General features: G+C 41.6%; 1 pseudogene; it reads left to right on the top strand.

Annotated features, from left to right (window-relative positions):
* The first annotated feature begins 4,722 nt into the window (after positions 1 to 4,722).
* Positions 4,723 to 13,309, top strand: LOC139459430 (uncharacterized; annotated as a pseudogene).
* The last annotated feature ends 266 nt before the right edge of the window (positions 13,310 to 13,575 follow it).

Genomic DNA, 13,575 nt, shown 5'->3' with positions numbered 1-13,575 from the left:
TGTAAATTATCGAGTCTGGACCAGACAGTGTTTGACATCATGAGCATCGATCCACACACTTGCATCAACCAAGTCAGCGAGCCTGACCACCCGATCCCGTTAGTAGCCTTTTACGACAAGCATAGTCACCAGGTTTTCGCGAAAAGGGTATTAGCATATCCCGCCCTTCCGGTAGCACCCGTCATTCATGCAATTTGCATAAAAAAGTAAGTATTTATTGCCTGACGCAGCACATTAGTACTCCTGCCATGCGAGGTCAGCCTGGAAACAAACCACACAATCAAATGATCGATGAACCAGAAAATCCAGTGACACGAGAGTACCATTACTGATTTTGTTGAAACTAATAAAAACGATATGTTAATTTTGAATTACGTCTGCTGTGTACAAGTGCAGATATTTTGCTGTTTATAAGTGAAGAAAAACGTAAAGTAATCAATGACTCTTCAGTTCAGAAATTCACCATACATCTGGCTTGTAAGGCACTGTATACGTATACGTCCTCCCACACAGGGATATACGCTTTGTCCTACGATGGCAAGATGGTTTTAGAGTTGCCAGTCAAAGCACTCTGGCCTGATTTAACCGTAGATGAAACATATAAATAATTTATTATAGTGTAAATGAAATATTGCATTGACTGGATTTGAAAACATACATTTTGACAATGACGTCCTCACTTCCGGTTAAGCCGTATGACATTGTGTATCACAGATGCAATACATATCTTGGTGCTTCAATGCAGGAAAGAATAAAACAGGCTTAGTGCCCAGTACTACAGGTGAATACAGTGTCATCTCAAAATTGAAAAAAAACCCAGTGAGATGTGTTTCGTTTCATGAGAAGTATTGTGACCAATCTCATTAAAATCAGATCTTAGTTCTCGCTATCGCTAAACAAAGATCTGAGGACATCCCATTACGGGTCACGTCAGAACGACCTTTTAACCGACGAATCTAAGCGTCGCTTACCAGATCATGAAAGTTACAGCCGGAATGTGATTTCTAATCATGCAACCTCGTAAACGTTAACACGGGGTATTCCGAACTACAGTTACGGCCCCTACGACTGATTCCCCTTCCGCTTCCGTAGAGGCGTTGCACAGTACGTAGGAAGCACTGCCATACAATCTCAACTATATATTAGACATTCCGGAATGTTCGTTTGTTCAGTTTTCAAAATTTTAATAGGGAACTGTGTCAACATATTTTTCAAGCGTAGTCTAAAATGGAAGTCGCCAGGCTGAAACAAGTGCCGTAAAGCTCGAGAAAGCTGCTTTCTAATTGGCTGATGTCGACTTCTTGTTAGTCGTTTCAGTGCTCGGTCAAAGTTCGCGAAAGGTCGTTCTGATGTGACTCGTAATGGGAAGTCCTCAGATATTTGTTTGGTGGCAGCGTGACCGGAGATCTGATTTTAATGCTTTGTTTAGCGGCAGCGAGAACTTTGATTGTATCGTGACTACTTTCTTATTTTTCTAAAATTTCACTTTTGGTTAACACACAACAGGAAACAAAATGTCATATTTTTATTTTAAAATCCTATTTACATTGAAATTCTTGTGCCACTGAACTATACTTCACTTTGATATGTAGTCAACAGTTTAAATGTTGCATAAATATAAAGGACATAAATCAGACACTAAGGTCTTAATGATCCGAACACAATATGATGTCATCACAGGACGAAACATGCAAAAAGTCCAACTTCCTCTGTCTGGTAATTTAAGAGACGTTTAGGTGCCAAAGACATTTCATGAAGATCACAGAGCAACAATGCGTTTTGAGAGAACCGAAGAGCATGGTTAAAACCCAAACGTCAATCAAGGTCAAATATATAATATCGTGAAAAGGACGTACCCAATTTCCATTTGGATCGAAAATGGTTGAATATTGGGCATAAATAAATGTTTCGGTATGGCTGTTATGGTGGCCATGTTGAATATCGGATTCAAACCTCTTGACTACATTTCGCCGCGAATAGCTGCAATATTGCTGATGCGGCGTTAAGCAATACTCACTCACTCACTCACTCACACACACACTCACTCACTCTCAGCTAAATTTGGTGTCATCAATGGAGAGAACAAGTATGTGAGGGGAAGATGTTTACGAAGCAAAACGTCGACCGGTGCTAAACATGAAATGTGACAACTACGTCGTTACATGACGACCATGCAGTCTCGCATTCAGCGTCAGATGAGAACAAATCACAAGAGTGTTTTTCTTCAGATATGGCAATTACTGGTGTACTTGTTTTGCCAAGATGTTAGTTGCAACTTATCTATGTTGGCTGAAGCTGGGTGAATAGCTCTTAAATATATGTAGGTGCAGATTTGAAAGCTGGAGGTAAAGTTAATGAACAAAATCTTTGCCGAACAAACTGTGCTTTTAAAAACTGTTCTTGTAACATTATTATCTCCGTGGAAGCTAATGTACTGAATTAAGATTTTTCCGTTTTGCAGTTTCTGTTGTATTTTACCTACCTAAGTATATATGGTGTTTGTGAGTAACCCAAGGTATCCATATATACTGCTACGTTCAGTAGCTAGCATGTTATTGTTGCCAAATTGTTAATCATTAATATTGTAAAATCTATATAAAAACACTAAAATGTAAATATTTTATTGGCATATGTATATGTGTCTTCACTTTCCAGCACATTGTATATATGCACACACACACACACACACACACACACACACACACACACACACACACACACACACACACACACACACACACACACACACACACACACACACACACACACACACACACACACACACATATATGTATGTATGTCTGTGTATGCACACACACACACATAGATATATGTATGTATATATGTATGTATGTATGTATGTATGTATGTATGTATGTATGTATGTATGTATAATGTTTCCACAATGTCAGGCTTCAATAATTGTTCATTTCCATTATGCAATATGATGTTTAACTGTATATAGTGAGAAGACGGTAATAAGTGTCGCACTTGTGCCCCATCCCGTTTTCTTTTTGGACAATACAATATGTTTAATAATAATACTGCTACATAATTATAAAACACATATTTGTATTTGGATTAAACACATTTGCAGAAAATCCCTGTCTTTCATATGTAGACTAAACAATTACAAGTATGGTTAACTTCACGTCGACCTAACTGCTGATTAACGTTTATTTGGTATGAAGAGTTTGTCCACTGAATGCTGGTTAGCTGTACTTTCCCTCTCTTGATTTGTCGGTGAACAATTGGCTTGCCTTTGCGTGTGTTTATGGTAGGTGCCAACGGTGGGGCCGGATACGCCCATCTTTACGTAGACACCTGGTATCATCACTGTTTGCTAATGATTCATAAACACATGTTCATGATATAATGGAATCGTACAAGCCACTCTGCTTTCAGTTCTCAGTGGTTCTTATGAATATGGAAAGGGTTTTGTATATTTCTATAACAATACTGGTTATTACTGATTATGAACACGTTTATCAGATGATCCGACTTGGTTTGGTTAGTCGATTCCATCTTGGTTTCCAAACTCATAATTCAAATGATTGTTACAAGCTCCATTGTTATGCTTAAAGATTGTTATTGTAACAAGTTCCATTGGTATGTTAAATGATTTTCATAGATAAAAAGGGATACATTAAACAAGTCTTGTCCTGTGTTTTTCCAGATTCGTTCATATATTCTATTGTATTATGTTGTATAACACAATTTACTTCTCATTGATATTGTTCTGCGTCCATACCAAATTAGTAGCTTTTACCTAATTATACTCTAGTCACTCACAGTTAGATTCGAAAGAAAATGTACATGTGCATCTTGTTAGGTCATCATCACGCAGTGCGTGTACCTTTGCCTTCTGCGTTTAATCACTAAATTGCTGGCTCAGCATTATCCAGTCGTCGCGACCCGTGAAGATCCCGGGTAGAAAAGGTCTTCAGCAAACCATGCTTGTCGTAAGAGGCGACTAGGGATCGGGTGGTCAGGCTCGCCGACTTGGTTGATGCATGTCATCGTATCCCAATTGCTTGGATCGATGCTCATGATGTCAGTCACTGGATTGTCTGGTCCAGACTCGATTATTTACAGACCGCCGTCATATAGCTTGAATATTGTTGAGTGCGGCGTTAAAAAAAATGGATTAACGTCAAATCACGATTTGTAAATATGATTCAGGAGGAAGTATAAATTGTTCACATCATTACTGTCACACCTAACAATTGATTGAAAAATGTTGTAGCACTCAATTATGCTTGAGGACTTTCTAGAGTATCCATACACTATTCAACTTAACTGTTTGCGAACTGTGTTGCAGGTAAATATTATCCTTTTTTAAAATTAATTTATGCTGTTTACAGAATCTATTGATATAGCTGAAACTTTATTAACTGCAGCGTCAGCGGAATTCACTCACTCACAGGGATGAACTATAGCTTCCGGGTACCTCTGCTGCATATTTTACTTGATATTAAAAGTACGATTATTGGAAATATTCCCCGAACCAAAAACGAGCCTATCGTTATCCAGTATTAACAAGGATTTAAAATCTAAGTGTATATGAAGGCCATCATCTACATATCTGCATCATCATTGATGTGATACGCACACCCGTTTGTGTGGATCCTTCCGATGTGAATTTGACCACCAGCCAACTCTGAAGACATCTGGGATCTTCATCCTTCGTTTTGACAGGACCTGGGAACAACCGATGGGAGGATGCTTTTTAAGCTCTTCATGTTGGTGGTTCTTCTGACGGTGTTGCAGTGTGGCAAGGGTAAGCAACTCTGTCGTATATTTGCCTCATGACAAACAGCGTAATCTACATATTTTCTTACAGTATCTATCCCATTTCGAATATGATTTATTCATTATTTGAAATGACCTCCATGATCATCATGGGTAACATGACAAGCACTCAAGGAAACAAATATCTGTGCTTAATAAAATGTTCAATACATAGAGGTTATCACGCGAGTGTGTTTTGGGATGGTAACTATCCTGCATTAGGAATAAACATTATATTTAGCGAGCCTTGGCCACGGTCAGACGTTGTTGGCAGTAGGTTTGTCCTGTCATAACGTATGAAGTGTAGTCAGATGTACACACAGCGACAAAACGAAACAAGGTAACAATTCAAACATGTTTCGGCCAAATCCAACTATTTCAATTTGTGGAGCGGGTTTCAAGCCGCAGAGGTCTACCAGTCATGGCTACTGATCCCGCTTGGCTAGGCCTCGTGCCCTCGCAAAATTGTTTTGAAATTTATATCTCCAAAGTTGCCAAAACTTATAAAATGCCTTAGCTACGTCACAGTTAGACACTGATTTTCAGTATATTAGACTGTTCTTTTGATAATGATAGCAATTATCCCTGTAGTTTATCCAGATTCCCGATGGTTAATTCTAACTCGATCGCCGAATGACGAGGGCGACGCAATGTTTGTTTATAAACAGCGAAAGTAGTCCCTATTTGACCTTTGATATTTGCATCACTATCCGCATATGACCCCAACGGATATCGTTTTTATCCGTTGGCTTCATCCTGCCGAGAAACCCACCCATTGTATGATTAAAAAAGATATATACTGAAAGTTCATCCTGCATCTGCAAAGAAATGAAGACAACTCCTCGACTTTAAGGCTTTGAAGAACAACTTCATGCATGTTGAGAGGGTAGCGGCCATAAAGTGTCCCGAGTCTCGTGATGGGATTCGAACCATGGACCTTCTGATCCGAGGTCGGACGCCTCCTCCACATGACAGGAAGCTGACAAGGTAAAGATGGCATTTATGGATGACTCTACGACCTGCCCCAAGAGCATGGATCTCACACACATGGTTTTGAATGTGAACAGCGCACAATCATTATCCATCTGGTGCTCTACACGTTTGTTTAACCGTAACTCACTGGAGGACACATCTCATCATTTCTAAGACCATGTTCGGCCCTTTGAGACATAACGTCACGTTGCAGCAGGATAGTACCCGCCAACATGTTGTGCGTGTTGTAACTGACTTTTTGAGGCAACAAAACATTGCTGGACTACCATGATCAGTCGTTTCTCCAGACCTGTCCCATTCGTCTGGGATGAGATGGGTCGATGTCTACGTCAGGATCAAAACAAGCCGATAGCGCAAGTTTGGAACAACATCACCCAGGCTGTTTTCAATCATCTGGTGTCTTCAATGAACCGCCGCTGCCTCGCCCGTATCAACGCAAATGGGGGTCACACTCGGTATTGACATTGTTTATAGAGTTGGTGGTTCATCACTCTTTTAGGGCGTATCTCTCTGTCTCTTGTTACCAGGAGTTTTGTGCGGGTTTTGTCAATGAATTTGTTATGATACTACATTGATCAGACGAATGACAACATAGTATGTTGTTATGTACAACAACATAAAATTTACATCATTTATGTCAAGCGCGGGGCGGTCGGGTAGCCTAGCGGTTAAAGCGTTCGCTCCTCACGCCGAAGACCCGGGTTCGATTCCCGACATGTGTACAATATATGAAGCCCATTTCTGGTGTCCCCCGCCGTGATATTGCTGGAATATTGCTAAAAGCTGCGTAAAACCATACTCACTCACTCACTCACTATGTCAAGCGCAGTTACTTTTTTCTGTTAGTATATATTCAGTCGTACTGATTAAAAAAATATATTATAAGTAACTTTAATAATAGTGGGACAGACGTGGACTAGTGGTCCAATTCGCCGCTATTTGCTGTGCAGTGTTGCGTCCCTTGGACACGCTAGAAAGCCACGATCGTGGGTTCGAATCCCGGTCTGCCCCGAACGTTCTAGGTTTGTCAGCACCATAATCATGCTCGTTGGTTTCACGAAAGTGGTACACGTCTGAGACCTAAATTAATTCGGGCTTTCCTCCTACGTCAAGCTGACACGCCGTGATATAACTGATATTTACAAAGCTGCGTGAAACCCAACTAACTCACTCCAATATTAATAGTATGTATGTAATAAAAAAAATTCATAAAAAATTGTTTTGGCAGTAAATACATGCTAGAAAGTGTAGACATAATTGTGTTTAGAATTGTGTGTGTTTCCGAAAAGGGACATATGATTAACTGAGTGTTTCCGTATCATTAACTTCATGTATTGTTAACACACATATGCAAATTATATCAGGCGAGTCGTCATGTTGTCTTTTCGTAATATACTGAACAATAAGTAAGTGTTCAGATGGTTATTTTGCCATACTGACTTCAGAAAATGTGTGATTTAATAAATAAAAGATGAACATGCCAAAATGTCAATTTACAAATCAATAGCGTGTGTGTGCACCTCTGGTTGCGATGCAAGCAACACATCTTCGTCTCATGGAATGGACCAGGCGTCGCACAAAGTGGGATATCTGTCCATATCTGCTGGATGCTGCATGTTTCGAAGTTCCAGGAGAGTCTGTTGAACACGTGGTTGACGTCGAAGGCGCCGATCCATCTCATCCAACATGGGCTCGATTTGTGAGAGATCGGGGGAGCGAGCCGGCCAAAGGATGACATTCACGTTGTTTTGTTGAAGAGAATCCTGAACAAGTCGAGCAATATGAGGCCGGGCGTTGTCATGTTGAAAGGTAATGCCTGGGTCATGACGACGCAAAAACTGTAGAACAACAGGGCCGATGATCTCGTCGCGGTAGCGCTGTTCTTTGAGATTTCCGTCTACCAGTATCAAACGGGTCCTTTGTCTTGCTGTAATCCCGACCCATACCATAACGCTGCCGCCCCCGAACCGATCTTCTTCCATGACAAAATGATAGACGGAACGTTCACCTCGACGTCGGTACACTCGAATCCGTCCATCGCTGTGGCTGTGGTGAAAACGAGACTCGTCATTGAACTTGTCCCCACTGCATGGCCGTCAAGCGTAGACGCTGTCTGCACCACTGTAGACGCACCACTGTGCTTGACGGTGGTTTCCTGTAAAAATGGGACGTCTGGCGGGTCTTCTGGCGACAATACCTGCACATCTGAGGCGACGACGTACGGTTTGTGAAGATGTTCGTCGAAGACCAGGTATGCTTCTTACAGTCACTGTTGCTGGCTGGAATCGATTTCATAGGTGTGTTGTACGAATCCAGTTGATTATTGGTTACGCGTGGCCTGCCACTCTGAGGATGGTCTCTGACTGCATTCGTCTGTTGCCAACGTTGCCATAAACACCAAATGGTGTTTCTGTGGACCTTAAATTGTCTTGCAACATCACGTTGACTCGATCCTGCTTCAAGCATACCAATGGCTCGCAGACGCGTGGCCTTCCGTAATGTTGAATAATTGCGTAATTTTGTTGTTTTTCTGAGCGGTTGTTGTCAGCACGATGCAAAACAATGCATATGGATTCCCGTTAACGCACATGTTTTTATATCCATTCTTGGGTAGTGAAATACATGGGGCTTGCATAAAAGTCAATTTTTGCATGAGATGCATGCTTTTCTGTAGCAGTTGCGTTTTGTGACTTGATTCCATACATGTACTACAATATTGAAAACCAAACTTAACTTGTTTGAAAAGTACACTTAAATATTGGTGTCATAGGAACTTTTGTTGTTGAGTATATATAGTATTTACCATACACATGTCCGGAAATACATGAGGGTAATAATTTATCATTACTCGTTAATGGCTCTTAATATATGACTGGTCAGTCGCCTTTTTGTAAAACCAACACAAGCCATGGCCAAGACTTAGTCTTGATTTTCACCCACTAATATTTGCCAGCAACTTGCGATATGTGGTTTCACAAAGTTTATATATGTAGTTAACACGCATCTCAATGTTATTTTCTATCTATTTTAGCCTGATACATTAACGTTATTCCATTTTGATTTGACTTTACAGGTGAAGACTACTTGGTGGCTGTGGCGTATACCGGCAAAGACTCGTACATCAGGTGCACAGCTGGAGAGACCGGGGGCCTGGTGGAGATACAGTATCCACACTTCGCCTACAGCAAAGCCATTCCACTGGGTCCTTTCTATGGTAGTTCACACAGTGTAAGCGATAAGATGAAAATTAGGAGAGAAGTGGAAAATACAGCTGTCGTTGTAAGCGCAAGTGACGAAGATGTAAATATTCTGGTAGACGCTGACGGTGTATTCTCTCCTCTTCCTATATCTGACCTTGGGACCAAGTACATTGTACCTTCCAGTCTTGTACCTAACAGTAGTTATCAATCCTTGCTGCTGATAGCTGCACACAACATGAGCACTAATGTTGATATATCCTTTCGAATGAAAACAGGAAGTATTAACTTTGCCAATTACAGACACGAAGGCGGCGATATTCTATCCCTTAAACTTGATCCATATCAAACGTTCATGATGTCCACCCCGCATGATCTGAATGGAACTGTCATTAACAGTGAACACAGTGTGGCCGTCTACAGTGGTATAGCCTATGCCTCGAAGTACACTGTGTATGACCAACTACTGCCTGTCAAGCACCACGGACAGGAGTATGTTGTTGCTGTAGATGACACCAAGCTGGAGATGCAGATCATCAGTGAACACAGCCACGTTCACATCACGTTCAGTACTGGGGCCACAGTCGCCAGTGGTGAGCGTCGTCTCTACAACCGCTCACTTGAACAGGGAGAGAGTCTTCACTTCACCACCACACGCCCGGTACTGGTGACACTCAGTAGAGCAGATGGTTACAGCAGTGTCTTCACAACTGTACCACCTGTCCACTCTTACGTCACACAGAGGGGTGTCTGGCTTCGAGGTGACAATACAACATTCAAGATATTAACTGAGAGGACAGCGAATGTGTTGATAAAAAAGAGACACTCGAAGATCTTTTGATGTTCGAATCCAAGATACAGACTTATTATGAAATTGGGTTTCTCAGTTCATCTATGTTGGCTTCATCGAAATTGTGAACGTCTAATATAAGACATGCATCAATTTGAGTTTTCTCAAACATTAAACCCACATGAAATTATTAAAATACTATTAGTCAAATCGGAGTCAAGCCAGTCTCAGTCACAGACTTACTGTGTGCAACGTACTTTCAATGAACATTCGTTACCAATGTTCACAAGCCAAGCACTGAGTGATACTTCTGACAAATCACATCACTCTTGGCTACAGCTGAGCAATCCCAAATATAACATTATTTCTGTGGTATGTACTGCTTGCGTTAAAGTCATATGCATAGGAATATAGTTAACTTCAATGAACAAGTTCTCGTTGGCTACTACCTACTGATGTGCTTAATACTCATAACAATCACACAGACTAGTGTACATATCGGAATATAGAAAAGATATTGATATTGCTTTGTGTTCTGTTCACTAATCTTCGGGTTATCAAAAACAGTTCTATGCTTTACAGGTCAAAGTTACTTGGTGGCTTTCAATCCCTACGTCTTCAGCTTCATACGCGCCACTGCTGGGGAGACAGGAGACCAGTGGCAGGCACAGGATCCACTCTCCGGGCGGTTCTGGTCTCGACGCTTCAATCCTTACAACACTGACTACTTTTTTCCTAATACCACAACAACCAAGGTAGTGCTTGTGCATGTGAGAGATGCTGCTGTTCATATCAATGTGAAGCTGACCCCTTACACATCATTCTCTGCCCTTCCTTTGTCCGCACTAGGCACCAAGTACATCATGTCTTCCTGTCTTCCTCCTTCTGGCAACATATACAGCAATACAACGCTGTACCTATCAGTTTTAGTGATAGCCACACACAGCAGGAAGGCGGATGTTGACATCATCTTCAGAATGAAGGGCAACGTGACCTACGACGGAAGGACGTACAGCGACGGGGACACTCTCAGTGTCAGATTAGATAAGTATCAGACTTTCTCCATAAACAGTTCATCTGATATGACCAGAACCATTGTTAATGCCACGGAAACAATAGCCGTCTATAGTGGAACATACGAAATAAACTACATGTACAATGCCCTCGAGAAGTTACTGCCTGTGAAACATTATGGAAGTGAGTATATTATCGCTATCCAAGATACGCTTTCCTATCGAATGGCCCGGAGTACCCTTCCATACCAACTTCAAGTTGTTACTGACCACAATGACACGAGCATCACGTTTAATAACGGCTTTGTGGTCTCTATGGGTAAAGATGCACTGTATCGTAAAGTGAGTGAGTGAGTATGTTTTACGCCGCTTTTAGCAATGTTCAAGCGATATCACGGCGGGGGACACCAGAAATGGGCTTCACACATTGTACCCATGTCGGGAATCGAACCCGGGTCTTCGGCGTGACGAGCGAACGCTTTAACCACTAGGCTACCCGACCGCCCCTGTATCGTAAAGAGTATAGAAGAATTGAAACTTTGTACTTCAACACCACTAGGCCAGTCCTGGCCACATTGTGTACTGTTGGGGCGTTGTATCGTTCTGTGATTGGTGTGTTAGTTGTAGTACCACCAGTGAGCCTCTACTCTAAGCAAACAACCCTACCAGCACGAGGTATACTAAGATACTAACAGACGAAGGAAACAATGTACACGTTAAAGAAACCAATGACACTCACTCTACAGTTTTCAGCCCTCCAGTAAGGTGGACGAAAGTGTCAGGTTCAAGGTACAAAGTGGGAACATTACTAAGTGGTCAATACATAACAACCATCCGTTCTAATTCGTCCTTGCTGTCCTTGCATATGACGATTACGACATCTACAGTGGAGGTTATACGTTTCGAACATCTCTTTATACAGGTAATCTTTGTATAGTCTCCCTGAATCAAGGGTTGTCTCCCCAAACAACTAGATGCCAAAATCACGACACTAAGTTAAAACAACAATGGCAAATTATGTAGTGGAATAATCCAGGAGTAGGATTAGATGGAGAGGAACAATCGAAAAGCCAAAGATGTTTTTCGAAAATAATCCACATTACACCTACACATCACACAGACTAGTGTACATATCGGAACATAGAAAAGATATTGATACTGCTTTGTAAGTATGTGTGTGTTTACAAATGCTGCTAAATTTATCAATATTGTCTTACATGCATACTGCAGAGCCCAGTCGCCGGGCATACTGACATGGTGACAACCCGATCCTCATTGTTGTCGGGTGTTAGGATGGATGTAGTGTCCATGGGATGCATTCTTACCTTGTATTACCACGAGGATGAACCAAAAATTCAAGGTCACTGAAGCAGCTCGCGATAAGAATACTGTAGTTATGCAGCGGTACCAGTCGTAGCCTCTTTGTTGGAGTGAGTGAGTGAGTGAGTATGGTTTTACGCCGCTTTTAGCCATATTCCAGCAATATCACGGCGGGGGAAACCAGAAATGAGCTTCACACATTGTCTTTGTTGGAAGAACTCATATATACTTGTCACCAATACGTAAATGTATGTGATGAATAAACATGAGCGAGTGGGATGAGGTGAACTTGGTTTAAACGCGTTCAAAATTATTGCACTTGTAAAGCGAGGTGCATGCACGCGCGTGTGTGTGCGTCGCTGCTTGTAATTGCTGTCCTGATGCCGGTTTTATAGTACTAACCCACTCAGACACAGTTTACCGACTCCGAGCCGACCAGTCCTTGTTTTATCCCCATAATGCCGAGCGCCAGGCAGGGAAACAACAAGCGCCATCTTTTGATGTCTTTTGGTATGACGCGCCCGGGGATCTAGCCACGGAGTGAGTGAGTTGGGTGTAACGTAACTTTCAACATTTTTCAGTAACATCAAAACATGACAGCTAAAAATGGAAGGAAAGTCCGAAGTGATAAAGGTCTTGGACATTTACTGCCTATAAGAACTTGAATAAACTTTTTGAAGTAGGTCTCTGCACTTGAAGGTTTTAAAATATGATAACTGTCGATATATTTCTGTACATATATATACACCCGTGAAGATTCGGGCTAGAATAGGTCTTCAGCAACCCAAGGCATGCTTGCCGTAAAAGGTGACTATGCTTGTCGTAAGAGGCGACTATCGGGATCGGGTGGTCAGGCTCGCTGACTTGGTTGATGCATGTCATCGATCCCAATTGCGTGGATCGATGCTCATGATACCAATCACTGGATTGTCTGGTCCAGATTCGATTATTTACAGACCGCCGTCATATAGCTGGAGTATTGCTGAGTGCGGCGTTAAACAACAAACCAACCAACCAACCAACATATATATATACCTTCTTTAATATGTTTTTATTCCTCTAGGCCCAATAAGGCTATGCCAGTGAAGGAAGATGCAAAACAAGGTGATAATATTCCTTCACCCTCGAACATCATCTACAATGTGCCTGACTACAGTGTCGCTGACGGTGGACAAAGTGACGACACATACTCGGAGCTAGCATAATACGACTGCATATCTGATAATGTCTGCTTGCACAGAAAGACATGTCGGCAGTGCTTCAAATTTCAATTCTGAAGGCGGAGAAGAAACCGTGTTTTATTGTAAACACGTGTTTTCTTTGCAACGCACTGACAAACATTCACGTTTGTTACTCTCCGTGGTCCGTGGACATATGTCTTATTTTCAAGCACATGAACATTAAGGGTTTATGTGAAAATATTAATATGTAAAACCTTTCGGAATGCAGAAAAAAAGATTGAATTGTATTA

Source organism: Haliotis cracherodii, unplaced genomic scaffold, assembly GCF_022045235.1.
Source record: "Haliotis cracherodii isolate W230 unplaced genomic scaffold, xgHalCrac1.p SCAF_13, whole genome shotgun sequence".
NCBI classification, from domain to species: Eukaryota; Metazoa; Mollusca; class Gastropoda; order Lepetellida; family Haliotidae; genus Haliotis; species Haliotis cracherodii.
Note: the sequence above shows the minus strand (reverse complement) of the source record. Positions and strands in the feature narration are given on the sequence as shown.